The sequence below is a fragment of the Eublepharis macularius genome, chromosome 8 (genome assembly GCF_028583425.1).
Source record: "Eublepharis macularius isolate TG4126 chromosome 8, MPM_Emac_v1.0, whole genome shotgun sequence".
NCBI lineage: Eukaryota > Metazoa > Chordata > Lepidosauria > Squamata > Eublepharidae > Eublepharis > Eublepharis macularius.
The window spans coordinates 123,327,651-123,352,250 of NC_072797.1; the positions used below are offsets into that span (position 1 = coordinate 123,327,651).

General features: G+C 42.3%; 1 protein-coding gene across 1 annotated transcript in view; it reads left to right on the forward strand.

Moving 5' to 3' along the window:
* Nucleotides 1-14,485: 14,485 nt before the first annotated feature.
* The window catches only part of KIAA1958 (KIAA1958 ortholog), a 66,931-nt gene continuing 56,816 nt past the window's right edge, over nt 14,486-24,600 (forward strand). Inside the window, exon 1 of the mRNA XM_054987197.1 lies at nt 14,486-14,655. The gene's annotated coding sequence lies outside the window, so the exon portion shown is untranslated. The remainder of the gene's footprint in view (nt 14,656-24,600) is intronic.

Genomic DNA, 24,600 nt, shown 5'->3' on the forward strand with positions numbered 1-24,600 from the left:
GACTGCTGTCCGATGGACTTTTCAACTGTCACTTGTTCAACATTCCACCAAGCTGCCTACATTTCCCATCAAAACTTGAGGGAAGCTGACAAGTGTCCAACCTGTGCCTTTTGTCACTTGTAGTCAGTCTGTCTCGTAGTGATCAAGTGGCGCACAAGTGAACAGGGAGGAATACACGTGAGTGTTCACTTGCTGTTCAAGTGTTATTCGTCACTTGTAGCTTGGCTCTAAGTTGACCTGCAATTTAATTTCTAAAATGTGGGGGAAAGAGTCTGCCTACCAAGGGAAATTTCGCTTCCTGTGTGGGTATTTAGCATCAATAAAGCTCACATAAGATTTTAGGAGAAGGGGCCTCAGAAAAATTCCTTAACAACTACGCATAACAAACAAACAAACAAACAAACAAATGGTGGTGGTTGCACTTTCTTAGTCAAAGTCAGGGTGCAAGGCACAGAAGCCAGGTGCAGACATTTTGGGGCATAACATAAAGTTAGTGTGACAGTCTCTTTAATCACATTAAGAGAAAAGCACTAAAGAGCAAAGCAGTAAAAGAATAGTTTAAAAACAACTGAATTTTGTCTGGACTGTATGAACTGGTTGTAGAAAGGTGAAGGAAATACTTGATGGCCAGTTGATATCACTGTCAAAGTGAATGAGGTTGATGAAGCCCTCCGTGAAATGTTTAACTGTGCTATGCTAAGCAGAGTCACACCTTTCTAAGTTCATTATAGTCCATAGTTTTAGATAGGAGTAAGTCTGCTCAGGAAAGCACCGTAAGTCCTTAGGGCAGAAAAACAGCACTACACAACAGTGAATGGTACATCCTCCAAAACAGAAAAAACAATATATTATCTATCTTGTAGATAATACTTAGTATTTGTATAGCATTTTCTTAGCTTGCAAAGTGTTTCACACACACATAGAAAAGTTAGCCTGTTTAGACTTGGCAAAATAGCTGAAGAAGACATTTCTGGTGCATGGGATGGAAAATGGGATGAGAAGTTAAAAGAGAGCCACCAAGATCTCGGGGCAGAGCTGCTGACATCTCAATGTACGGGGCAAACACGTTGCTTCAAACAGATGTTATAGTTAAGAAGTGATATGTCAAAACTGCATTATATGCTAAATAGCACACATAATAATCACCACAAGCTGATGCATGATGTTTTGCAGTGTATCCAGAACATATATTACATGATTCTTAACTAATTAAAAAGGCTTCCCGTACAGTTCTAATCAGAATACCTGCTGGCTCCCAAAAGTACTTTCAAGTGTGGCTCTTTTTTATCTCTCATTTCGTTATACAACCTTACAAACGATTATGTGTGAGGCATTAGTTAGATTGCCACACCCTATTTATGCCTTTATTTTATGAACTGCCATATGAACCTCATAGATCCGCAGGTTGAGAAAAGAAACTCTATTCCCTGTGGTTGGCAATTTCAAACAGAATATCCTGTTTCCCAAACTGACCCCAGCTCCTGTTCACATATGGCTAGTTTCTTCAGAACTTCATTTGGACAACCACAACAATTCTTCTTCTTTGAAACAGAGTGTTTTATGCGATACTGGTAAGTGTGTTAGTACTTAAATACTTCCAGATTGCATCTACTTTATATTTCGGCTGATGACTATTGCCATTAAAGCTGGCTAGTTCAGTCATCTTGGTGAATCAACGCTGGAGCAACAGTAAGTGTAAAGTGATTCACATTGGCGGTGGGGGGGTGGATTCCTAACTCTGATTGGGTTTTGTCTGACTGGGTTTTTGTCAGGAAAGAAATCTTGAGGTTGAAGACTAGATAGATAGCACAATTAAATGTTATGATGTGGCCACATTTAAAATACAGATATGGATAAACTCAGGGGTCATTTCGTAGAAAGAGAGCTCGAGGAACTTATTAGCACAACTTATTAGCATATGCCACGCCCCTTGACAGCACCAGAAGTGTGTCATTAGCATAACTGATTTGCATATGCCACACCGCCTGACATCACCTATCCTGGCTGTTTTGGACCCAATCCTGGCCATTCAGGGCTGAAATTGGGCCCAAAATGGCAAAAAGGGGCTGAAAATGGCTGAAAGGGGCCCCAAAATGGTCAGGATCGGGCTGCTGCTGAGTGAGAGAGTGATCCACCACCCATCAGAGGTCCGATCCAGGCTGTTTCGGGCCCAATCCAGGCTGAAATGGGCCCAAAATGGCCGAGAGTCAGGTGGGTGGGGTCACCTGACATGTGACTTCTTTGGGGAACTACCGGAACTGTGTTCCTGCATGCTCCCCCTCGAAATGAGCCCTGGATAAAGTAATGTTCTCTGTTCCTTGCCATCTGTGGAATGTGAATGTCCAGTCATCACTGTCCCACAGGAGGCCAAAATACTCAGCAAAATCTTGCTCCTGCAGGTCCCCTTTCCCCCAGAAACAAGATTTCAGGCTGCCACAGGAGGGGAGAGGCAAGAAAGTTACCCTCTGCAGGTGGAAATCCTTCTGCCCATGGAAACACTAGTCTGCGACCAAGCTACAAAATACAGTTCCGGCTGCGTCATCACACACACAAAATAAATCCAGAGGTGTTACCTGTGTTAGTCTGTAGTAGCAAAATGGCAAAGAGTCCAGTAGCACCTTTAAGACTAATCAACTTTACTGTAGCATAAGCTTTTGAGAACCACAGCACTCTTCGTCAGTTGCATTTCTTGAAAACTTGAAAGCTTATGCTACAGTAAAGTTGGTTAGTCTTAAAGGTGCTACTGGACTCTTTGCCATTTTACACAAAATAAAGACATTGTCAAGCTGGAAAAGAAGGAGAAAATGCAACCAAAGGGATCATGGGGTTGAAGCATCTTCTACAAGGAAAAGCCAAAGAAGTGGAGACTTTTCCATTTCAGGGGAGGGTTTACTAAGAAAGAACATTACCATAGTTTATATTAAGCATGGGAGGGGGGGAGTGGATAGAAAACTTGGGTGGGGGCATCCAAACAAGCTGAGGGGCAATAGATTCAGGACAGAGGAAGGAAAATACTTAACGAATGACTTTCACTGCCATAGACTGGAGTAATGCTCACCATTCTTGTATGATATTAAATGGGTATTAGACAAATGCATGGCTAATTAGCCATGATGGTTAAAGGGAACTCTTGAATATATGAGTACTGGTTGCTGGGAGACAACAACAGAAAGAAACTCAGGCCTTTACACCCTTCTTATAGGCTTTTTAGGAGCTCAGCTCAGATGAATCTTTGGTCTGATCTAGCAAAACTCTTCTTAAGTCCTTATATTCATAAGAAGATCAGAACAAACTTTCGAGGCACAGAACAACTCTGAAATTCTGCTAGTGTCCCACGCCACTTTTTTCCTGGAGGAAGTTATTGAAGGTAGACAACTGTTGCTGTACTATCTATACCATGAAAGTGTTGGATATCGTTTTATGGTTTCTATTATTATGCCTGTTGGTCAACATGAGAATGTACAGATTGAGAACATGGGATGCAAATATACAAATATGTAGCATTCTCTACCCACCTTTACATTTAGGACCATAGGAAACCCTCTGGTGGAATAAAAAGAAAGGAAAACTTTCCCCTCTTGGGAATCTATTTGATAATGAATCTAATGTAGGCCGTTTCCACACTACTTACCTTCATCCGGAACGCTGCGGAATGTCGCGGGAAAAATGTGGAAGATAATGTCTTCTTGGGCGAGTTTTGAGCGATGTCGCGCAAAACTCGCGCGAGAAGATGCTATCTTCCGCAGTTTTTTTGTGACGTTCCACAGCGTTCCGGATGAAGGTAAGTAGTGTGGAAACGGCCTCTATGTAAAGAGTATAAATTATGCTGGAAGCAACTTTTTAGTAATAATATTTATTGTAAGTGGACAAATTATGTTAAACATATGCAAATATACAAGGATGATATCTGGAATCTAATATGACACACACACCTTCTGAAACGAAGGGGACATTTGGTTCTGTGTTCATTCCTTCCTCTTCCATCATTATTTTTTTTTAATTGGAGAGTTTGCTTAAAGAGCATTGGGCTCACTTAGACCTGGATTAAAATGAATTGGAGAGAGTGGAAATAAAACGGCATGTTGAAAAATAATGACGCTCAGGCGCAATCCTGAGCGTGGCTACTTAAAACAACTCCGTCTTTATTCAAGAGGAAAGTGCTTTTAGAAAACCTCTAATCACACAGTCACTACTGATACTGATATGACTCTCCCAGCATGGGGAAACTATATAGTAGTTAACTCCAGGGTTTTTTTTCAGCAGGAATGAGGTGGAACGGAGTTCCGGAACCTCTTGAAAACAGTCACATGGCTGGTGGCCCCGCCCCCTGATCTCCAGAAGAGGGGAGTTTAGATTGCCCTCCGCGCCGCAGCATGGAGGGCAATCTAAACTCCCCTCTGTCTGGAGATCAGGGGGCGGGGCCACCAGCCATTTGACCATTTTCTCTGAGGGCAACTCACTGGGTTCCACCACCTCTTTTCCCAGAAAAAAAGCCCTGGTTAACTCCTAAAGCTTTTCTGGCTAGATCATCAGAGGCCTGGATATAATATTCAATTGGGGGCTCCTGAAACTGGCACTAAAAAAGGAGTAGCCCACCTGCTGGAATGCTCTGTGGAGTACACTGATAAAAGATCTTTTGTCTCAAGTCTCTCTGGACCTTCCTCACACCCTGGCTAATAATTAATGTAAGCTTGCTGGACAATAACTGAGAGAGGAACTACAAGTGACAAAAGGCACAGATTGGACACTTGTCAGCTTCCCTCAAGTTTTGATGGGAAATGTAGGCCGCTTGGCGGAATGTTGGACAAGTGACAGTTGAAAAGTCCATTGGACAGCAGTCAGAGAGCCAAGCTGCAAGACTAGGATGCCTACATTTCCCATCAAAACTTGAGGGAAGCTGACAAGTGTTCAATCTGTGCCTTTTGTCACTTGTAGTTCCGCTCTGAGACTCCTGGCTTTACTGGAAAGAGCTCCACTCTCCAATTCCATCAAGTTCCTAGGCAGAACTCCCAACCCTGAGTTCATCTCACCAACACCCCAGCTTCCTTTTACCACCCAGTCACTAGTCTCACCCTCCCAGCTTCCCTCTTGGGACAACCTTAACAGTTATTTTCAAACTCCCCAATAGATTTCAGAAAAATCACCTTCCAGACCTATCTTTGTAGCGGGTTTTCTGGATCCTATCAGTTGCTTTGACCTCATGGTTTGTCTACTTCCTTATTTTTTGCTGAAATCATTGATTCTCCCTGCATTGGACCTTACCCCTTGAACCTGGCAGCTGAATTTCTGGACCCAAGTCTGTTTCTCAAACCTTATGGTTGGTTCACGTTCCCCTCCTCTAAATCCTTGAACTTCATCCCTAGATCTGCTTTTTATCACCTGCTCTTGGACTGAACTCTTCCATTTTTTCCCTTCAGGATTAGGCTCCTATTGTTTTCTTTCTTGCCCCCCCCCTGCCCCAAAACACCACTGGCTTGCCTAACTGATAGCCAGTCTCTTGGTATATGGAATTAGCTTGATTCCAAAGTAAAACTGAGTAAGTATATACTGACTTTAAACTGTGTTCATTCCAACTTGGCATGCCAATGGGTTCTGAAAAAAAATGTCTTGCCCCTTTAACAGAGGCTTAATGAGGAGAAATGGGCAGATGAAGTCTCTCATGGTATGGAGGTAAATAATATAACCTAATAAATGACATCCTATTAAGCCTCTATTAAAGGAACAGGACTTTTTTTTCCTCCAGACAGTTGGCAAAATTAAGTCCAATACTATTCTTGCATTTAATTTGATTTCCTCCTTAGAATTTCACAAAAGTTATCTTTTACACACAACCCTTCACACTATCTGCTCTTGAAATCATGGGCTTGTCGAGACTTCCGGTTTGGGATTTATGGAGGTCTAACGCAGCTCCATTTGCGGAGCTGACCGGACTGCCGTTTTAAGCGGCCGGCGGGGTGAAAATAGCCCGCGGCCGACTGCTCTCAGGCGGAGAGCAGGCAAAGAACGCTCGAGACCCTAGGGCGCATTGATCTCGGACGAGGGGGGGCTCTACACAACGGGTCCCCTCCCGATCCTTGAGGTCCCACCCTGAGACGGGTCGGCTACAATCTCTGCGGCAGTTTTGGGGCCAACTCGGCTGGCACAAGACCTACATACCCAAGCTTCGATTGGGGGAAGAAGTGGAAAGGAGAATCTGAAATCGAAACAGCGATTACAACCCGAGAAAAGTGAAGGGAAGGTAAAGATCACTATCTTCCGATACGGGACAGATTGATAAAAACAGAGAGGAAAAAAAGTAGACTTTTAAACTGCAACAGACTAGTGAAAAGGAGGGGAAGCTTCGGCAGGAGTTGTATTAGAAAAGAGACTAAGTTTAAAGAAGTTATTAAAGAAATTGGACTATTGTTTTGAATACCTGTGGCTTTGGAGCTGTGAGAAAAAGACACCATCGCGAGATCTGCTGTGGGAAGACGGGAGACAGGAAGTGCGTAACGGCAATAGAGCGGCTGGAGAGAAGCGGCCCTGGCTGGAGGGCAGGAAGAAGGGAATCGCCATCTTTGAGAGGGGAAGGGCCGCGGCCTCAGCGGAAAAGGAAGTAGGCCATATTGGATTATAAAATCATAGAGAGACCATAGAGAAAAGACGCCCGACATTTTGGACCCTTTAAAATTAATTAATGCAAGAAGACCGGGACATTTGAAATAAAAAAGGTACTAAATTTAACGCCACGGAGTTAAGGAAGAGAGCGGACTCGTGGGAGCGAGCTAAAGCAAGCCCCACGATGTCGAAGAAAGAGTGGCAATCGGCAATAGAAAACCTGGATAAAAAACTTTTGGAGGTGATTAAAGAATTTAAAGACATGAAATTGGAGCTGATTAAAGAGGTTAAACAGACAGTAAAATCGGAGCTGTCAGAAGTAAAATCGGAGCTGTCAGAAGTGAAGAAAGGTATGGAAACAATACAAAGTGAACTACAAGGGATGCAGCAGAGAGTCAAAACAGTAGAAGGAGCGATGGAGAACCTAGCAGATACGCAACAAACAGAGATGAGGCAGATGAGGGGAAGGATGGCGGTTGCGGAAAGTAGACATATGGAGAAGCAGCTCAGATTTCGCGGCCTGCCGGAAGTGGAAGGAAAGACAGCGCAAGAACAGTTGACGGAGGTGTTAGCTGAATACCTGGGGAAGGAGGAGGAGGATGTTGTGGCTATCCTAGATGTGGCATATCGTGTGAATTCGAGAATTGCAACCCAGAGGAAACTACCAAGAGACGTGATTGTACAATTTACAACAAGAAACATGAAAGAGAAGATTGTGACTAAACAGTTTCAAGATCCATTGGAGATCGATGGCAAGACAATTATCATAATGAAGGAACTACCCAGATCAGTGTTACTAGATCGGAAAAAATATAAAGGGCTAATCCAGATGCTGAAGGACATGAAAATCAGGTACAGATGGGAGCTCCCAGAGGGTTTGTCCTTTGAATTTGGAGGAGCTAAAAAGCGTATCAGGTCTGAGCGGGAGATGGAGCGATTTATAAGGGACAATGAAAAAGACTTACCAACAAGATTATGAATATGGAGTGTAAAGTATTATCTTGGAATGTAAATGGACTAAATTCACCGAATAAGAGAAAAAATATTTTTCACTGGCTATTAAAACAAAAATGTGACATTGTTTGTTTGCAAGAGACTCATATTCGAAAACAGGATGTAAAATATCTAAAACTGGGAAAATTGGGCAAAGACTTTGTAGCGGCCTCAAGTAAAAAAAAAAGAGGAGTGGTGTTGTATGTAAAAGAGGAGCTACAACCAAAATTTATAATGAAAGATGTGGAAGCCAGATTTGTAGCAGTGGAATGTACTTGGAATTTAAAGAGAGTGTTGGTAGTCGGAATCTATGCACCCAACGGCGCAAAAGAGAGCTTCTTTGAGGATTTGAGGAAGCATTTAGATGATCTTTCATATGACCAAATAATACTTGCTGGAGACTTCAATGGAGTGACAGACTTGGAATTGGATAAAAAGACTACAATGACACAAAAGAAAAGAGGACTATTACCAAAGCTCTTTTTTGAGTTGATTCAACAAGAGACTCTTGAAGATGTATGGAGGAGAGAATATCCTAAAAGTAGGCAGTTTACTTTTTATTCTGCAAGGCATTCCACGTTATCAAGAATTGACATGATCTGGGCCTCAAAAGATTTGGCGTTATGGACTAAAGATGTAGAAATAATGCCGATGGTAGGCTCAGATCACAACCCAATTATGTGGAAGCTGGGGAAAAGGAGGAAAAGGAAAGCATGGAGAATAAATGAGGATTTGTTACAGGAAAAAGAGAATATGGAAATATTGAGAAGAGAGACAAAGTTTTTCATTCAATATAACGTGAATAAAGAAGTACCAACTGATAAAGTTTGGGATGCTTACAAGGCGGTTATAAGGGGCATACTAATGGACTTAAATGGTAGAGCAAGAAAGAAGAAAGAGGAGAAGAGACAAGAGATTGAGGAGAAAATAAAAACTAAGGAAATACAGTTAAAAAAGAGACCAGGGAAAAAGAAATTATACCAGGAAATTAAAATACTGCAAGAACAGCTAACAGCAATGAGTAATAAAGAATTGGAGTGGAATCTCAAAAGGCTGAATCAGAAAGTGTTTGAGGGTGCAAATAAACCTGGGAAGTACCTGGCATGGCAACTGAAGAAAAGAAGGGAAAAGAAAACAATAAATAAAATTTGTGAAGATGACAAAACGTATTTGGAACAGAATACCATTAGTAGAGCCTTTTATAAATTCTACGCTAAACTGTATAATAAGAAAGAAGTAAATAAAGACTCAATAGCGTCATATTTGGAGAAAATGACACTTCCAGAAATCTCGGACGCTTGGAGAAATAAATTGAACAGTGAAGTAACGGATGAGGAAATAAGTAAGGCAATACAATCTGCAAATCTAGGAAAGGCGCCAGGGCCAGATGGACTTACAGCTAAATTCTATAAGACTATGGCCAATGAGCTGGCACCATTCCTAAAGGAGGTGATCAATGGAGTTTTAAGGGACCAAAGGATTCCAGACACTTGGTCTGAAGCGAACATATCATTGATCCCAAAAGAGGGCCAAGACTTGACTAGTGTGAAAAATTACAGACCTATATCGTTACTCAACAATGACTATAAAATCTTTGCGAAGATACTGGCGGAGAGACTGAAGGGGTGGCTTTCGGAAGTTATAGAGGAGGAGCAAGCAGGCTTTCTGCCAGACAGACAAATAAGAGACAATTTAAGGACAGTGATTGATGCTATTGAATACTATGATAAGCGTTGTGATAAAGAGGTTGGTTTCTTCTTTGTTGACGCTGAAAAGGCATTTGACAACTTAAACTGGGACTTTATGTTTGCCACTATGGAAAAGCTACAATTAGGAGAAAGATTCATCAGAGCAATTAAGGAAATTTATAGAGACCAGACTGCAGCAATTGTGGTAAATGATGAATTGACCAAGAAATTGACTATAAGCAAAGGAACAAGACAAGGTTGCCCGTTGTCTCCACTGTTGTTCATTTTAGTATTGGAGATTCTGATGATACAAATACGACAAGACGAAGAAATTCGAGGAATAAAAATAAAGGACTATTCATACAAGGTCAGAGCATTTGCGGATGACATAATGTTAATTGTAGAGGACCCACTGGAGAACATGCCAAAAGTGATAGATAAGATCAAGGAGTTTGGAGACTTGGCAGGTTTCTTCATTAACAAAAAGAAGTCAAAGATACTATGTAAAAACATGACTAAGCAGAAACAACAATTGTTAATGGAAACAACGGATTGTGAAGTAACAAGTAAGGTGAAATATTTGGGAATTGAACTGACTGCAAAGAATATAGATTTGTTCAAGAATAATTATGAAAAATTGTGGATTCAGATTGAGAGAGACTTGATTAAATGGAATAGGCTCAATCTGTCATGGTTGGGTAGGATTGCAGCGGTTAAGATGAATGTGTTACCAAGAGTGATGTTTTTGCTACAGACAATACCAATCATCAGAGACTCTAAACAATTTGAAAAATGGCAGAGGAAAATATCAGATTTTGTATGGGCAGGCAAGAAGCCTCGAGTGAAAATGAAAGTTTTACAAGATGCAAAGGAAAGAGGCGGAATGCAACTGCCCAACCTGAGACTTTATCATGATGCAATCTGCCTAGTTTGGCTGAAAGAATGGATGATATTAAAGAACAAGAAACTATTAGCCCTAGAGGGATATAAAAAAATATTTGGATGGCATGCATACCTATGGCATGACAAAGTAAAGGTCAACTCGATGTTCCTGCACCATTTTGTACGGAGAAGTCTATACACAATCTGGAAGAAGTACAGAATTTACCTACAAGAAGGAACACCTTGGTGGGTGGTTCCATATGAGGTGATAGACCCGAGAGCTGTTGACAACGAACGACAATGTTTGACATACAAAGAAATAACTAAAATAGAAGCATCTAAATTTAGAATAAAGACGCAAGAGGAACTATCACCGAACTACGATTGGTTCCAGTATAGACAGATCAGAGATTTGTATAACTCGGACTCTGTAAAGGGAGGTATACGAACAGAGAACTCGGAACTAGAGCAGACCCTTTTTAAAGAGGACAAGAAAAGAATATCCAAGGTATACCAAGTACTGTTGAAATGGTATACTGAGGATGAGACAGTCAAAACACAAATGGTGAAATGGGCTATAAATTTTAATAAAGAGATAACAATGGAGGCATGGGAATACTTGTGGAAGACTACAATGAAGATAACGACATGTACAAATATTAAAGAGAATATTTACAAAATGATCTATCGTTGGTACATGACACCAAAGAAGATTGCGCTAGGGAACTTGAACACTTCTAATAAATGCTGGAAATGTAGGAAGCATGAGGGCTCCCTCTATCACATGTGGTGGTCGTGTGATGTAGCTAGGCAGTACTGGGGGGAAATAATAAGAGAAATGAGTGAAATTTTACAATTTCAAATAAATAAGAACCCAGAACTCCTGCTACTAAACTTGGGAATGGAGGGAATTCCAGCCCATCATAGGACGTTGATATTTTATATGACAGCAGCAGCCAGACTTTTGTATGCGCAAAAATGGAAAGTACAAGAAGTGCCAACTATTGAAGATTGGATCTACAAATTGCTGTACATGGCAGAAATGGACAAGATGACAAGAAAACTGAGAAATCTGGACTCAGGGCAGTTTAACACAGATTGGGAGAAGCTGAAACAATATCTGGAGAAGAAATGGGAGGTGGGAGGAAAACTGTGGCAGTTTGAGAACTACTGAAGTATAATAAAATGTAGAGGGGGGTGACTTTACCGGGGGGGGGGGAAGAGATAAATGTGAATTTATAAGCAGTTAGATTAACAGATTGATATATATATAGATATATATAGGTTAATAGATAGAATATTGATAGAAAATAATTAATGATAAGGTTTAAATATAAGGATTGAGTAACCAACAATATTTTCTTTCTTTGATAAGATTTGTATAATGCACCAAACTGAATGTACAGAAGAGTCAAATTGATTGACTATGTGATGAGCTATATAGAATTACCATAAAGATACAATGAGTAATTTATAGAGAATAAGTCAAATTGTTTGATTTAAATGTAAGATTTTTATGGTTTATGATATATAGGTTTATGATATATAGAAATATTTAAAACTGGAAAATGGGATAAATTGTTTATCCAAGATGGAAATAAGGACTTACAGTTTGGGTATATAACAAGAAAAGTAGTTAAGGATGTACTGCTTAGTATAATGGAGAATGTATATTTGTTTTAGATAGAGGAATTTAATAGAAGTAAGGGAAAAGGGACAAAGGGTGGGAAAGCTGTTGGAAGTCAGCAAAAGGGGGGGAAAGGGAGGGGGTTAGAAATGAAAAATTTGGGGAAAATTGAATGTAATGTAAAAATAACGGATTCTAACCCAATAAAAATTTTTTCAAAAAAAAAAAGAAATCATGGGCTTGTCAATTTTTGTTATTATGTAATACTGTTTCGAAGCAATTGCCCTTAGCCACTTATACCTCCTCCAGTAAACTTGGAGTGATAGCGGGTGATATTCAGCTTTAAAGTATTGGGTTCTGCAGTGCTGAAGAACTAAAGAGATGGTTACTTCTGCCCTCAAAAGAAGCAAAAGTTATTGGGCATGTGGATAATAATGCATGCAAATGGATCCTGAAAAAAGAAAAGAGCTGCGATAATGGAGGAGGTGGTGAGACAGGACCTCTGTCCAAACCAACAGGTGAGCCTTTGTCTCTCTTTAATGAGATACATGCTTTCATGCAAAAATTGAGGGAAAGTGCTAACCAGTGACAAATGACAGAAAGCAGGGCTTGGACCTATCATGAGAAAGGGCAAGAATTTTAGGGAACCATTAAAGGCAGCTAATTGGTCGGGTTTATTTGTTGTATTTCTGCCACCATAGGGCTAGATTGGATGGGTGGAGTGAGTTACCAAATGAATGCTCTTTTTCACTTTTACCCAAAGATCATGTTTCAGCTGTGCATGCTGTAAACAACACCCAGGGCGGGGTAGGGTAGCATATTGGGCCAAAGTTTCTTATTGTGTGTGAAAGCAAGTACTTAAATGTCATTTACCTAGCAGAGGCAAGCTGTGGGAAAACCTATCAGGAACAAATACAACTGTGGGCTAAATATTATGGAGCACTTCTGAGCTGTCAAGGAAAGGATTCCTTTGCAATTTCCACTGACCGCCGTAAGCTCTAGCACCACTACAAAAGAAAGACTCTTCTTTCCTGATGTACAAACAACTGGGAGAAAGAAAGAAAAAATCAGCCCAGCAGTTCAATTCAGAGCTTTCCTTCTCCCCTCACTGCTCCACTTTTCCAAACAATAATAAAACCCTTCTACAAATAACACAACCAGAGACTTTTTAATTTAATAAGGAGCACAGATTTTATTCCCCTGCTGCTCCTTTCTGCTTCTGCTTAGAAAGACCCAGGGAGAGGTTTCCCAGCGGCTATTCCAAAGGCGGACATTTGCTCCACAGAGTATTTAATGTGCTGTTTATTGCCTCGCTGTTGAATAACAGAGCGCCCTCCCTCCAGCTCCTCCATCTTTCTCACTCCCCTTTCGGTTGCATATTCCCCACCACAGCCGTTCTTTTCTGTGAAGGGGGTAAAGGAGAGGCTGTTCGCCACAAAATAAGTGTTAAAGTACTATTAGAAATCTTTCTCTGCAAATCTTCCTTTGAAAACGATACCTTTTTTTTTTGAGGAGGAACGACTTCCCTCAAGGAAATAAAGAATAAAGGAGACAAATTTCACCCGTACGTTTAACACATACACTCCGTGTGAAACTGAGGACACCTGGGTGACTTGTGCGTGACACAATTCATTGCACAACGACATTTATAGCTTCATATACAGTCCCTGCTACTTGCTCAGTTCTCTGGCAAATTTTATTGGGTCTATCCATTTTAAAACGGGGATCGAGAATCCCTCGAAGCTTGCATAGAGTTACGGGAAAGATCCGAGCTCTTTGAAATATCTTTCATCTGCCGGACTAGAAGGGCGTGACAGAAACCTTTCTGTATGGAGCATGGTAGAGTTGTGAGAGGTAAATACCACTAGCGTGGATAGACGCATATGCAATATTTCCAGTCAGTATGCTTGCCTTGAAAAAGCCCGGACTATCTGTATATATCCATATGTATATCTCTACTCTTTCTTTATACACACACACACAATTTACATATATATTATTGCATATATATTGCATATATATATTGCACGCACGCACACACACACGCAATATAATGTATGCACACGTTACATGTGTGATAATACACAGTGTATGCACTATATGTGTATGTGTGCATATGTCTGTTTGTCACATAGCAGATGTAGCCTATGTGTGCATATATTACATTGCATACAGCATGTTAAACCTGTTGTGGTACGCGGCACGAATGTGTGCTTAGGCTGTGTCGACATCCCCAACGCATTTCTGCTCTGTGCTCATGGCCGGCTATGTAATAAATCCGCTTTGGCAGGCAGAGACCCATGATATATGATAGCGGCGATGTTTTCCCCTCTCTTCATTTGTTCAGCCTCCCCCCCCCCCCCCAGTAGCTGTGGGCTGGGATAAAAGTGGGGCAGAGAGGGGCGTGTTATTGTGTGTGTGTGTTGGAACAGTGGGAGGCGGGGGCAAAGTGTGTAACAGTCGGTGTGTGTGTGTTATTGCACACTTCCTGTGGTATATTTATGACCAGGGCTTCGATTTCCGGTAGTAGATACGCGCGCTCTCCTTCTCTCGCTCTCTCCCTCTTTCTCAGGGAGCGTTTAATATCACAGAGCAAAGGAGGAGGGCAACCTCCAGCAAACACACACACACACACACCCAGGGGTGGTGCGGGGGGTAAGCGGAGCAGCACCAGCCGCCGCCAGTGAACTGGGGGCGAAAGACGCCTCCCTCCCCCCTCAGACACAACAACTCTCCCTCCCAGCCCAAACAGTATCCGACGAATATGCGCCCCATCCAATACAGCGCATAGACCACGGGCTCTGCTCCCCGCTGCCCCCCGGCGCGCGAGCACAGGCGCGCCACATTCCTATGGACGGGCACGTGCAGGTAGGTGGCTGTGTGGGGGGAACGGGGGCGGGAGGCGGGGGCGAAACGGTGGGGCTGTGGGGGTATCTGACGCGGCGGGCGCCTATCGCGAAAGGGCGGGCTGCTTGCATGCCTTCCGGGGAGGGGGGGCTGCCTCCTCCGTTTGAGGCGGACGTGTGGAAATAACAGCCTCGTTCAGGGAGATAGGACGGTTATCGAATGGTGGGGCTATATGGCCAATATAGTGCGGGCGGCTCTTGGGTGGGAGATGCGTGTTGGGGTTGACCGGGAAAACAGACGCAAGAGCCGCCCCGGCCCCGCCATGAAAGGGTCTCCAGGGTTTTTATTCTTTTTTCCTCCTTGTTCAAGTTTATTAGAGCATGAAAGGAATGAAGCGCGGATATCTCGCCCCCCCCCCCGCCCCGCTCCTCTGGCATCTTCGCCAAGGGAGAGACATCTTTGTGGCGACGGGAGAGGGGCTGCATTGAGAACTGCCTGAGGGCAGGAAAGCGGGGCTAGGCAGGTCGGGGGGTCGCTGCGCTGGAAAGTGGTCGAAGGCGACGGATCGCGAGCGTTGGGGGAAGAGGCAAGGTTGCGTGGTGTGGCAGAGCCGAGTCGGGTGGTGTAGGGGCAGGTGCGCCGTTTGTGCGGAGGTTGCATGTTGAGGTGTGCGCGCCCAGGACGCGAGGACTCGCTTCCAGAAGGTCAACCCGTTAGTCTGTTGCCCCCCAAAGAGTCAGGAGTCTCCGGGGGCGTCTTTCAAGTTTTAATTTTCAGTCTTAATTCCTGGAACAGAACCCGCCTGGCCCGGGACACTTGGCGGGACAGGTGTGAGACTATGCATTGTATATGTTGAGGGTCAATGCGCGCTTGCTTGGCACTGAATCGGAGGGGTAATTTGGAGAGGTGTGGGAAGAACGTGGCGGGACAGCAGGTAGGGAATCCGAAAAAAACTTCCTCGCAGGGTTTGTTCGTGGCCGCCTTTTAAAACACAAATCCGTGCTGGCACACGGGGTCGATTATGTGTCCTCGTCGCGCAAAAATAAGACGCTGATTCTGACCTAAAAAGAAGAACATGAGGAAGGGCGGGAAAGGAAGAGCTGCGAGGCGAAAGCTTGCCACCACTTGAGGGAGTGGGGAGAACTTGGGTCGAAAGGGCTTGAAGAGGCGGCGGGATTCCCCTGCTGGTTCGCAGTTTCTCTCACGCCAGTGCCCAGACTTTCGCGTTCCCGCGCCTTTGACGCTTGTTACTGTTTCTAACGGAGGAGACTGGGGGAAAGGGGCAGGCAGGCTCGCTCTGTGAGGCTGCGCGCCCGCCCTGTTTGCTAGCAAACGCAGGAATTCCACCGAGAGAAGTCAAAGCCAAAAGCTGCCACGGTTGAACTGAGGGTTAGTCAAAGACTCAAGAAGAAGTTGAAACAAGTTCTGTCTGTCTGTTTCTCTTAAGAAGCGGGTTCCCCTTTGTGCCTTCCCGGCTGGTGGCGGAAAGGCAAAACATTTCTTCGCCTAGCGCTGCTGGATGAGGATTTGTTTTTCAACCTGGTATTTAAATTGGGTTCAAATAACAACAGAGACGCTGAAACTGGTCCTGGCTTGATGTTTAAAGCAGAATTTCTAATTCCGGAATGCATGCTCATTTTCTCCTATTTTTAATCACTTTTTTCAAGACTGGAAGGATGCCATGGTTTGAACCCTGTTGATTCATCCCTAAGCAGAGTTGTGCCCTTCTCAGCCCATTGGCTCCTGTTTAAGATGTTATGTAGGTTCTCAGATCTTTTACCAATACAGCTCATCAACATAACTTAATCTTAACCAGGCACTGTATGTTCTAGTCCTTTACTACCATCTTGCCTTCAGCACCCATTCGTCTCTTGTGAATTAGTATTTCTTAAGGTATAATTAAGACCAGAATGAACTAGAACCTTGCCCAAGGTTTCTTGCTAACAAATACCTCATTCTACCCTTGCCAAGCTTCTAGGCAGTATGGATTACTGGCACTGAAATTTTAAAAAATGGCTGTTGAATAATAAAATAACATTTCAGCTGTTTGTGCTTCTGTGATTTTAATATATGTTATGGTGCCAAAAATACAAACAACTTCTGTCCATAGGAATGAGTATATAACTTAATTCCATGGTGCCCCAGAGCAAAGAATTATTAAATCACTTCTACATTAGTGGCAAATTAATGCACAGTAATAGCTGTGTACCAGTTGGCTCTTCAATAATTATTCAAAAGTGTCCTTCAGCAACTTGGGAAATAATCTGTTTTTACCAACAGGCTCTTGATGTTGCCTTAACTTTGTAATTGCTTAGGAAATTGGTGGAGATGGAGTATAGAGGAGGTGAAATTACATCTTTTCCATCTTCATGGCACTTATTCTGTGCGAAAACGTGGATAAAAATACTTTCATTGGTTTTAAAAAATATAGTTGATATTTGCAACTTGGCACTCTTTCCATTGCTTTTCTTGGATTAAAACCCAGAATCCTGTTTAATAGAATATGTCTGTTTGTAGGCTTTCAGCACACAGCATTCCACAATATTTGGTTCACATTCATAGGCTCTGTGAAATATAATATAAAACTACCTCAGCTCACTGAAATGATCATTTTATTTATTTACTTACTTTGTTTATACCCCACCATTCTCCCCAATGGGTACATCATTCTTCTCTTTTCCATTTTATTCTCTCAATGATCCTGTAAGGAAGGTTAGGCTGAGTGTGTGTGACTGGTCCCAAGGTCACCCAGTGAACTTCGATGGCAGAATGAGGATTTCAGATTCTAGACCAACACTCTTAACCACTACACCATCCTGACTCTTTAATGATCATACTTCCACCCTGCTGGTATTATTTAGTTATTTATTTTGATTTGATTTATACCCCGCCCTCCCCACAGGTGGGCTCAGGGCGGCTAACAACATTAAAAAAATACAATAAAAGTCACAAAACCATACAATCAATAATAATTTTTAAAAAGTCATTAAAATAGTCCAGGAGCAGGCTATTTAAACAAATATTAGGAGTCCGTATATGGGCATAGCAGATGGCCAAGGGCAGCCCCAGAAAAAGTGGTGGTCTTAGATGGAAGAAGCAGGACACCCGCTGGCACTCAGCCAAAGGCCTGGCGGAACATCTCTGTTTTACAGGCCCTGCAGAAATGTAACAGGGCCCACAGGGCCCAGATCTCCAGCGGGAGAGCGTTCTACCAGGCTGGGGCCAGGGCAGAAAAAGCCCTGGCCCTGGTTGAGGATGTCCTTCGGGCCGGGGACCACCAGGAGTTGCTTGTCTGCAGAGCACAACACCCTGTAGGGGACGTAATGGAAGAGGCAGAAGACACAAGTCTTAGAAAAGTGGACATTAGTCTGAATTTCCCTCATCCTGTGATTTGCAGACCTATTTCAAAGATATCCTCCTCACTTTTTTCTCTTTGTGAACTGGGAGGACTCAAGGAATGCAGTCTGAAGACAAAGTGCTTTTTTATTCCCCTTGTGAGTTCTTTGCAGGTCACAGAACCAGTGTGGTGTGGTGATTAGGGTTCTGGATTAGGATCTGGGAGCCCCAGGTTCAGTCCTCCACTTTGCCATGGAAGCCTGCTGGCTGGCCTTGGGTCAATCACACTCTCAGCCTAAGCTACCTCACAGGGATGTTGTGAGGATAAAATGCAGAAGATGAGAATGATGCAAGCTGCTTTGGGTCCCCATTGAGTAGAGAGGCATGGCGTAAATGAAGAACAATAAATAAACAAACATGGAAGAATGGAGAGATGATGTGTATGTTTATTTACTGGCTACCATCCTAACCTACCTTGCAGGACTGTTGTCTAGGTAAAAAGGGGGGGGGAGGGAACTATGCATGCTATTTCAAGCTTCTTGGAGGACTGCAGGATCCAGATCTAATTGAATAAGTAAATAAGAACTACATGCAAATACTCTTCTCAGTCACATCTTTTTCATTTATGCAGGCTTTTAAATGTGTCTTTTATCTGAGGTTACATACTGGCCGTTTTCACACTGCTTACCTTCTCTCGGAACGACCCAGAACATCGCGCAAAAAACGCGGAAGATTGTGTTTTCTCGCACGAGATTTGTGCGACGCCACGCGTATCTCGCACGAGAAAACACGATTTTCCACGTTTTTTTTGCGTGATGTTCTGGGTCGTTCCGAGAGAAGGTAAGCAGGGTGAATATGTCAGAGAAACTTTGAATGGTTAGCTCTTTATTTATTTTATTTATTTAATTCAGTTTGTATTCTGCCCTTCTCACAGCCTGCAGGCTCTTCTGGTGCTGAAAGTGGCTTAGTGCTTGCCAACTTTTGCCAACATGACTTTTTTTTTAAAAAAAAAAAAGGTGCTTGCCCTTACATTTTACAATGTTTTCAAATGGACACACCTATTTCCCAGAATTGGTGAGATGTTATCTTTTAAAAACCAGCTCCAAGATGTGCAAAGTATTTAATTTAGCTGAACTCGTAATAAGACACAACGAACATTCAGAGTGTAAAATGCTGAGTCTAGCTGTTATATGCCCATTTTTGGTTTCTTCCTTGTTTTCTGCAGACTAAAGTCTGGCATGGCTGCTTATCAGATTACTTCTTGGTCATTGTTGGCTGCTGTTGTTAGTTCTCAGGTTACAAAATTGAACCGATGTGGAAAGTCCAAGCAAAACAATAGAATATGCAGTAATTCTCATTTAACGCTATAAATTCCTTTGCCTTGACACACATTTTTCTGAACCAGTGTCCAGACACTTGCTAAACATGCATCTTAGCAAAAATAATATTAATGTTTTCCCCCCAAAATGCTGAATATGACATTGACTTTGAAAGTTACATCAGATGTTGTTGGAAGAATCATCAGACTTTTCTGCCATGTCATATGTGGTTGTGATCAAATGTACTTTATAAAGGTTTGCTTAAAAATTCCTCTTGATGTTACTTTAATTGGATTCTTCAAAGGAGTAATGCCACAATGAATTTTAATTGAGTGGAAAGTTACTGTAATATGATTCTTTGGTATACCTTTTTTTCATAATTACAAAGGAACCATTGGTTTGACGATAGGCAGCCTTTGAGAAAGGTTTCTTACCTTGAACAGTACAAACCCTGTATTTAACAAGTTGTAGCCCATCCTGTTCTGACCTCGACAGGTATACACAGGGCTTTTTTTCAGCTGGAACGTAGTGGAACGGAGTTCCGGAACCTCTTGAAAATGGTCACATGGCTGGTGGCCCCGCCCCCTGATCTCCAGACAGAGGGGAGTTGAGATTGCCCTCTGCGCCACAATCTAAACTCCCCTCTGTCTGGAGATCAGGGGGCAGGGCCACCAGCCATGTGACCATTTTCTCTGAGGGCAACCCACTGAGTTCCACCACCTCTTTTCCCAGAAAAAAAGCCTTGGGTATACTGTCACATTCACACTTCAACTTTTGAAATTTACATTCCAGACATATGAGACATGCTCCTGTAAAAAGTGATGGGACTGGGAAACCTAGCAGATGGTTTCCACTTTTGAAACTTATGTTCGTTTATAAGACAACCCACAGCCTCTAATGCAGAGTTAATTAGATGACCGGATGTTCAAAACAATGGCTTTGTACGCACATTGTTACATGTATTGCTCTCTGTGTGCCCAGGAGTTTCATGGCCACCATTAGCTGCCATAGGCTGAATCCACAAAATCCCAGTCCATTGCTGCATTGGCAACAAAGCATCCACACAGGAGTTTGGGGTGCATTTTCCTCCATCGGCCATCATTTTCTCTGCTTTTTTCTCCCACTACACCAGAGGGCTTTGAAAAAATAATAACTGATAGATTGTTATAGCATTATAATAATTTATTGCCATGAACTTCTGCAGAATGAAAGTGAAAATGAAAATGTTCTGCTGAATGGCAATATTTACAGTTGCAGAAGTTGGTGTTCTAATATGGTCCGGTGGCTCTGAGTGCTTCAGAATCTCCCTCACTTTTGGAGATTCTTATTGAATCAATACAGAAAGAGAAATCTACAATATTTGTATATAAGTACTTGAGGTCAGTTAATAAATATATTATACAGAGTCTAAGAGATGAATGGAATAATGAGCTGGAGTGTCCAATTTTGCTAAAGCAACGGGAGAAGACTAAGCCAGGGCTTTTTTCAGCAGGAACGTGGTGGAACAGAGTTCCAGGACCTCTTGAAAATGGTCACATGGCTGGTGGCCCCGCCCCCTGATCTCCAGACAGAGAGGAGTTTAGATTGCCCTCCGCGCCACAGGCATGGAGGGAAATCTAAACTCCCCTCTGTCTGGAGATCAGGGGGCGGGGCCACCAGCCATTTGATCATTTTCTCCAAGGGCAACTCACTGAGTTCCACCACCTCTTTTCCCAGAAAAAAAGCCCTGCTTTAAGCTATATATCTGTTGCTGCTATGCATCTTAAGTTGCAACTTATTCAGCACAAAAATATGTTTAGGATATATTGGACATCACAGTATCTTTTTACTAAAGGTTTATGCATGGTGTCTAACTGTTGGCAGTGCAATTCATAAGATACATCTGTGAAGCATATGTTTTGGTCATGTTCAGTCATTCAGCCCTTTTGGGAGGAAGTAATTAGCCATATTAATTTTGTATTAGAAAACTCATTTATCTTCCTGGATGTTAAGGTATTGTTAAACTATTTGCCTGTCTCTTGGAATTGTACTGATGGTCAATGGAAATGGGCCCTCTGTGCCCTTACAGTTGCTAAAAAACTTATACTGCAACACTATACACTTATAATACAACACCATACACTCACAATATAATATGCGGATAGACAAAATCCAGCCAAAGTTAAGCCCTGTCAATTTAAACAGGGGCGTTAAGCATATGTTTATTTCTCTTTCAGTGGGATTTTAAATGTACTTAACTTTGTCTGAATCTGGACTTCAATTTCTACAATGTCAGCCCAATAGTTTGTACCCCATAATGTTTCCTTAAAGTGTCTGTGTAAGTAGTTCAGGTTTATCTGGAGAACTCTGCCTTGAAACAAAAACTATTTTACCATAATTTCCTTGATTTTTGTTCACAAAATGTTGATATTTGTGCTGCTGTTTTTTAGAAACCAGCATTATTAAGGAAATTCTTTTGCAAGACAGAGATCACAGTGTGTCAGTGCTCTTGTATGTTTCCTTGGTAACAAATATACTATGCAGATTTCATAATGAGTTTCTCCATTTACGTTGCCTTTCTCATTAAGCCTGCCTTGAAGTAAGTAAAAGGTCTTGTTTATGCAACTATTCAAACACATGCTGTCAAAGAAAAATTACCACTAGCATCCAAGTCTTCCATATACAGGAATTTATTGTATGATACACAATGTTGTGAACTTTATAAACGATGCAGTGTAAATAATGCAAAACATTTACTCTGCATAAAAGGTTGTGTCTAAAAGTATAAGTTCAAAACGTGTATGCATCTAGTCTTCATAAATCATTAAGCTTGTAAATTCATTCAGTCAGTCATGGATCTTTATCCTCTGCATGTTTACTCAGCAGCAGCTTTAGTGTGGCTCATTGTGAAGTAAGCAGGGCTTTTTTTCAACTGGAACACAGTGGAACGGAGTTCCGGCACCTCTTGGAAATGGTCCCATGGCTGGTGGCCCTGCCCCTTGATCTTCAGACAGAGGGGAGTTTAGATTGCCCTCCACGCTATGTCGTGGAGGGCAATCTAAACTCCCTTCTGGAGATCTGGGGGTGGGGCCACCAGCCATGTGACCATTTTCGCCGAGGGCAATTTAAACTTTAAACAGCTCCCCCTTGTTCCAGATGACCCAAAGTGACGTCATTGTGTGGTCCTGTGCTGGCAACCCACTGAGTTCCAGCACCTCTTTTCCCAGAAAAAAAGCCCTGGAAGTAAGCATACCTAAGGTTTCATCTGTAAGAAAGTTGACATTTAAGATACTATATTAAAATAACCATCACGAAGTCACTTTCCACAAGAACTTTTGTCACCCCTCCCCCATATATGATATGGCTGTGTAGTTTACTAACAATGCCATCCTAAGCAAGTCTACTCAGAACCTACTCAGGTTTATTCCATGGGGCTTACTCCCAGGAAAATATTCTTGGGATTACACTATTACACTACCATCCTAAAGAGAGTTATAAACTTCTGAACTAAATCAGCTGTGAAGGGTGTAACTGTATAGAATTGCAGCTCAGGTATCACACTATGGTTAGGGTCACAGCCTCTCCACAGGTTCAGGGCTTTCTGGGAGAGTCATTAAACAGGATCAGGGAATAATTATGTTTAATTTTTATAGTCTTCATTTCTCAGACTCAAAGTAAATTACAATTTTTTTTCAAAACCAACGATACAATAAAAACTAAATACAATTAAAAGCCTAACAACAAACACTATAAAACTATCTAAAAAAATTCCACAGACATTCAAACTACACCAATATTCCTTTTATAAAAAAATCCCTTACTAAAACGTTTCATTTTTTGTATTCTGTGGAGAGGGAGCTCAGCAGAGATTTGATGCCACAGAGCCCTCCCACCCACCCCCATCCCTGTCGCCTAGCAAACCAGCAGTTTCTCCAGGGGAACTGATTTTTGTAGTCTGGAGAACAAACAGTTTTAATTCCAGAAAAATTCCAGGCCACACCTGGAGGATGGAAACCACAAACGTATCAGATTTAAATGATAGAAACAAAAGAGACCACAGGCCAAAGAGTGAGAAGAGCGATAGGAAATAAAAACAAATCAGAGCACCAGAGAAAGCTGAAAGGAATGTAGTTGTCACAAGGAGCTAACCTAACAAAGGAACAAGTCCAAATTAAAGGGAATTGCTTTGTTTTAGAACTGATCATGATAAGGAAGGGTATAGTTAGGTTTGGCTGGTTGGGTTTTCCCTTGTTGCCGAATGCTTTTATAGTTTTTGTCCGGTGCTTTAAAACTTATATGCTGTTGATGCTTTTAAAAATCTTCAGTAAATACTTGTCCATGTTGCATGACCGCCTTGTTCTGTGAGTGCTGCCCCAGATCCAAAGTGAGTTTTCTGGGCTACAAAGAAGGCAGCTTTGAAGAAGGCCTCTACCTTGAAGTAAAAACTACAGGAAAGGAAGATGCAAAAGGAAGCAGCAGATGTTATTTCAACTCACTTTCCAGGCCTCTCAGGGGCAGGCTACCACTTGGACTATTACAGACTCTCTGGGCTTCAGGGTAACAAGCCATTCCCAGGCAAAATATCAGTCAGAATGCAAGAAAAAACCCAGTTGGGTGTTTAACGGCAATACGGCTACAAAAGGAAAGGAAGTAGCAAAAAGGAGGTATATGACCAGCTGCTGCTTGGTTCTCTCCTGAGAAACCAGGCCAAGTCTTCTGAGGAAGCTGACCTTTAACGTTCTTTGCAGGAGATATTGACGGTCCGCTGGGGATCTTTGCCCTGAATCACTGAACCAGCACTACTTTTTATGCCATCTTGATTTCAAAAAAGCCAGGATGCTTCAGCTGAACAATCATTGAGATCCTCAGAAAACTTCGCCAGAATATTCTGGAAACCAGTTATATCCATGCACCTCAGGGGAACAATCAATGTAATTCTTCCACTTCCAGTGATGTTTCAAGGCATTGTGAGGCCACAACCCTGCTCACCTCATAGCCTTGTCTTGCTGCCTCTGCGTTGGCACCTATTTTCCCGCTACTGTCTAGGGTTGCCAGCACTCATTTGTTAAATTCCCAGAGATGTTGAGGGTCGAGCTTGGTGAAGGTAGGATTTAGGAAGGGAGGGACTTCATCAGATTATAATTCCACCCCCAAAGCAGCCATTTTCTCTATAGGAACTGATCTCTGTTGCCTGGAGATCATTTGTAGGGTTGTCAACTTACAGGTGGTGGCTGGAGATCTCAAGACAACCTTAATGCCCACCCAAGGTGCCATTTACATTAATGCCTCTTCACTTCCTCAGGCATCTCTAAAAGTTAGGCTGGCAAGATAT